A 5,515-nucleotide genomic window follows, 5' to 3' on the forward strand; every position below is an offset into this window, starting at 1 on the left:
AACCCGGTTAAGATAAAGGAATGGGTAAAGTACCGTTAGTAGTAAAAGTGAACCCATAAACAAAATGACTAGGAATGAATTTGCCTAGTGGTATCATGTATATAAGTAAGAAGATGAGGAGTTTAGTCCCGTATGTAATCAAAATGAAACATGAGGGACCAAAACCGTTAAGATGGAAACATGGGTTTTATTTATGAAAGGTTAAAACACATAAACACACACTTTCGTGTGTTCTAGAAACGAGCAGGAGCTTCATGAGAGCTCACAACCCTAACTTTTATCCATTTCATCAGATTGAAAGGCAAGATGAAGCTTAAATTCATAACCGAACATGGATTAATGATCACCTTCACAAGGGGATCATAAGGTATGTCTTAAATTCTAGATTGGTGATTATGCACTGAGTAGGTTATGTTGGAAATCGCGAAATTGTATGAAATTAAGTATAAGTATGTGTTAAAAATACCATATAGGTCTTGGGTTATGAACAATTTGGAGTAATTTGATGTTTGGAGGTGAAACTCACTTCTAGTGGTGAAGATGGTGACATGGGTGTGTCACCCATGTCCAATCCTTGTTCAAATCTTGTTGTGCTATTTGTTGATGTTTTTGTGTTAATTGATGAATGAAAGCATGAAGTAGGAAGTAAAGCATGAAACACTTTTACATTATGCATAAATTGTGGTATGCACACCAAGTGTTTGATGAAATGCCAAGGTGAGATTAATAGATGAAATGGTATGCAAGTAATGGATGAAATCATATAATATGGGGATATGATGTATTTGATGATAAATAAACATGAGAAATCTATTTTTAGATGGAATTCATGTAGGATTTGGTTGGCCATGTTATTTGGTAGAAGTATGCATTAGAATATTGTACTCGATGTTGGAGTGGTGTGATGTTTACTACATGTTTGAATAATTGCTTAATCAAAATTGATAAGTAAAAATACTCTAAATGTGAAGCATATGAGATCATTAGAACATGATGAAGTTAGAATGATGTTGAGTTGTTAAGCATAGGTCATGGTGTTAGTTGTAGAATTATGTTACTAGAATGAACGGAATTGAATATGTTTGGTGTGTGCATATAACTAGATGATCATGTGGTTGTATGCTTATTGCATCGTGAGTATGAAATGTATATAGTGTCATTAGTATAGTCTACTATAATGACATGGATGTATGAGGTTAAGTCGAAAGTTCATATGATAAATCGTTGACTTTCTGAAAGTCAACTGTGCATAAGTAGCAATGTTAGACTTTTTGTCACAATTGTAATGTTATAGAAAGTTATATGATGCGTGTTATATCCATATGTGTTATATGTGATGACGTGATGAATTATATGAGTTTGAAAAGACTGACTTGTGGAAATATGCATTTTGCTTGTTAGAATTGACTAATGAAAGTCAAATGTGAAACATGAATTTGATATGATCATTAATATGTACAATCATGTATGCTAACAAGAATGTGAATGCGATGACATGAAAGTATAGGGATCATGTCAAGATGGATAGAAGCATGGAAGGCTAACGGGTCAAAAGGCGGCGAGGAAACGGATGCGAATACGGACACTTAAGGTAAGTTATCTCCGGAATCACTTCTTATTTATAAATGAAGTTTGGTATGTTGTATATAGAGAACCATGTAAGAAGTTACGGGTAAGGGTAAGTACCAAGGTAAGTTCATGTGAACTTTGTCTATCCTTAATGTAAATTAGGTTGATAGTCTCATCATGTTACTGGAATGTTCATCATGTTGATGGAATGTTCATCATGTTACTGAAGTGTTCATCATGTTAATGGAATGTTCATCATGTTACTGAAATGTTCATCATGTTAATGGAATGTTCATTCATGTTACTGGAATGTTCATCATGTTAATGGAATGTTCATCATGTTAATTAAATGTTCATCATTTTAGTGAAATGTTCATCATGTTAATGTAATGTTCATCATGTTACTGGAATGTTCATCATGTTGATGGAATGTTCATCATGTTACTAAAATGTTCATCATTTTACTGAAATGTTCATCATGTTAATGGAATGTTCATTCATGTTACTGGAATGTTCATCATGTTAATGGAATGTTCATCATGTTAATTAAATGTTCATCATTTTACTGAAATGTTCATCATGTTAATGTAATGTTCATCATGTTACTGGAATGTTCATCATGTTACTAAAATGTTCATCATTTTACTGAAATGTTCATCATGTTAATGGAATGTTCATTATGTTACTGAAATGTTCATCATGTTAATGGAATGTTCATCATGTTACTGAAATATTCATCATGTTAATGTAATTTCATCATGTTACTGGAATATTCATCATGTTAATGTAATGTTCATCATGTTACTGGAATGTTCATCATGTTAATGGAATGCTCATCATGTTACTGAAATGTTCATCATGTTAATGTAATGTTCATCATGTTTGTTGGAAGTTAGTCGGTTATGTTTAATTGCTATTGCATTGATTTGTGTTGATATGTTTGTTAGGTTAGGCTCCATTTACAAATAAGTGAATCTGACTTGTATGTATGTATGTATGTAGATATGGAACTGTAGCGTGTGTAAGTAGTGTGAACTTGTATGTACGCACGTATGAATGGGATACGTATGAATGTACTTAGATATATGAAAGTGTATACACGTGTTGTAATCTAATGATTGTAGATCACTAGTATACGTATATGTGAAGATGTGGGTTTTCAATATGTTTGAGATTACGTATCCCTAACCATGTTACTATTGAGAATGAAATGGAGTGCAGGTATGGGAACGTCGGACTCTCGAGGAATTGATGTCGGACTCGAGTAAATAAAATTGAGAGGATGTTTTAATGGAATACCTTACGTAGTTAGAATGTGATATAGCCTTTTAAGTATATGTATTAAATTATATATGATGTCACCATGTACTAACGTGTTGGTTATATATGGTGATCGCAGGTTAGTCAGATATTCATGATGGACAAGTGAAAGAGGGTCCAGTTGAAGATCATGGATTGTACGGGAAAGTGGTCACGTTGTTTGTAATTATTTGTTAACATAGTTACATTAAATAAATGATGAATGATGTATTTATGTTAAAAGGGTTGGCCTAAATGGTATTCAAGTATGATAGAGTAGTTAAAAGAAAGAAATTTTACGGTTCATTTTCCGCTGCGTCGTTTTGGGTCAAATCATGATTACGGTCTTACATAACTGGGTTTACACTGGCTTCAGAGTTTGGCTTGGGCGTTCCCCTGGGGAAACCATACCGCCAACTGCCACTTGACAGTCGTTATGCCACCATAAGAGCATAATCTCTGGCGTAACACACGGTGGGACGAAAACCCGAGTGGGCTCGGGATTCGAACTGACAACCTCGCACAATGCTAGCTCAAATCCTTTATTACCTTAATCCACCAAAAGTGACACAAGTGGAGAATCGAACTTGGGTCTCTACCGAAAAATCTAAGCCTCCTACCACTAAGCAACAAGTGGTGGATATACATCTTCATTGGCCCTTTTTGGCTTGTATAAATCTTCTATATATTTCTTTATATAAGCTTCCCTGATTGTAAATATTCATAAAAAATCTCCACATCAAAAACATATATAAGGAGACATGTATACTCAAAGTCATTGTTCTTAACAGAACAAAACAGTTGTATCTTAAGTATTCTTATGTGTCAAGGTTTAGTCACCAACAAATAAGGGTAAATTCTACATCGATCATGGATAATAGAACGATAATAGGATAATAAGAAATGCTTTGTCTCAAATATTATTTATGTGTTTCGGGTACATTGGTTGTAATGTGATGAGATCTCCAAAACCAAGTGTACATGGGTGAAGGTAATTCTAGGATAGGTGCCCCCTTGGCAAATCTTCATTCGGATAAACAAAAAACAATTAAGTGAGCTCATGGTGAGTCAAGTAGACCTTATTAATTGGTATGAGAGGGCATGTTACAAGTGGTATTAGCGTCACTCTTGTGCCGCTTGGTATGATGGCCAAATACATTGTGAATCATCAGTATAACAACCCTCGAAAAGACCCCATTTATTCTACATCTCTGTTTTGCTAAGAAAATCCATCGCTTCGATTTGGTATTGAAGAACAATCATTAACGACATGCCTCCCAAGTATTTGATGCACATTCCCCCAGGCCTTCTTGTTTCATCAAAACATCTAACCTATTCATCGTCATGAGATCACACACTCTTCCAACCAACGACCTTTCGTATAGATCCTGAAAAGCTCCGGTCTCTTCTTGCAAAGTTAGAGTCTTGCCTTTCGCCTTCTCCCAAATCCCACCGAGGTCAGAACTTGACGCTCCTGTAGCGCCGAAAAGACTGCTAAATGACTGGCCGTTATTGTGTGAGAACAAGTTATAACTTTTCGGCAACAGCTTGGCTTCTCTCGGGTTCTCTTTTGTCGGCTGTTTAGTGTTCTGCACCTTTACTGGTTTGTTCAGCTCCTAAAGTCTAGCGTTTTCCGTAACGAACATTGCTATATTCACTCTGAGTTTATTGCTCCCCATCTTCACCTGATTGAGTCGGAGTTCTAAGTCTTTCGCCTCCCGGACATTTTTGAAAGCTGTAAACACGAATCGATTCCCCTCTTTATCTCTTTTCCTAGCAATGTATGTCATGACTACTTCTCCAAAACCACCCAAGAAATCCAAACCTCCCACGGGGTACATCCAAAACGCAGGTTGGAGATGAAAATTTTGGCAACGTCTTTCTCCAGTTCCTTCTTCCCTTTATTTCCGGCGTAGTTCCGTCGTGATGGCACATCCTGCCACGGTATCTCTTCTACCTTTGAGAGAGACGTAAATTTTCTATTTTTTGCATCTCCCTTTCCTTAACTAGTTAAATACATTTTACACAAAATATATTGTTTTAAAAAAAATGGGGATGGTGATTTAGGTCATGACTACACCATATATGATGGTGGATTTTGATGGCGGTCTTGAGGGTCATGATCACACCCTATAGTCCAATTATGGATATATTAATTAAATACTATAAATAAGCAACGTATTTATATTTATGTTTTTTTAAGTTGGATTTTATCCTTTATAACTCTAAAGTTTCAATCTTTGGTAATTTAACGCATTTGATTAATTTGATTTTTCACTTCGAATTCAAAAGTTTTTGTTAGTGCATGCATCTGTCGACTTCGTCTTGTATCGAGTCTTTCCCTAGATAGAATAGATCAGGGCTCGTAGATCAAGAAAATAGGAAGTTTAAGGTTGTGTTAATGCTGATTTCGCTTGAAGGACCTTATTCCGCTTGAAATGACACTTGTCATTCTCAAGCGGAATCACATCTTTGTTATTCCGCTCCAACTGTTTCTGTCCTCTTCAAGCGAAATCAAAGCTAGTATAAATAGGTTTGAAATCGAGATCATTTGTAACGATTTGGATTTTGGATACCGAGGTGCTGCCTGTCACACCCCCAAAATCCACCTACGGAGTACCACCGCTTGGGAGCGTGACATGACCAG

The 5,515-nt window shown here is 35.8% G+C and overlaps 1 long non-coding RNA gene across 2 annotated transcripts; it reads left to right on the plus strand.

The window, feature by feature from the left end:
* LOC110927786 lies at positions 1-3,172 on the plus strand. 2 transcript variants are annotated; one of them, XR_002585899.2, is made up of 3 exons: positions 1-367; positions 1,503-1,591; positions 2,969-3,172. It is a non-coding gene; the product is annotated as an uncharacterized LOC110927786 (long non-coding RNA). The 2 variants fall into 2 exon arrangements; XR_002585900.2 differs by having other exon boundaries at positions 2-367; positions 1,508-1,591.
* The last annotated feature ends 2,343 nt before the right edge of the window (positions 3,173-5,515 follow it).

This window comes from Helianthus annuus, chromosome 3 (genome assembly GCF_002127325.2).
Source record: "Helianthus annuus cultivar XRQ/B chromosome 3, HanXRQr2.0-SUNRISE, whole genome shotgun sequence".
NCBI classification, from domain to species: Eukaryota; Viridiplantae; Streptophyta; class Magnoliopsida; order Asterales; family Asteraceae; genus Helianthus; species Helianthus annuus.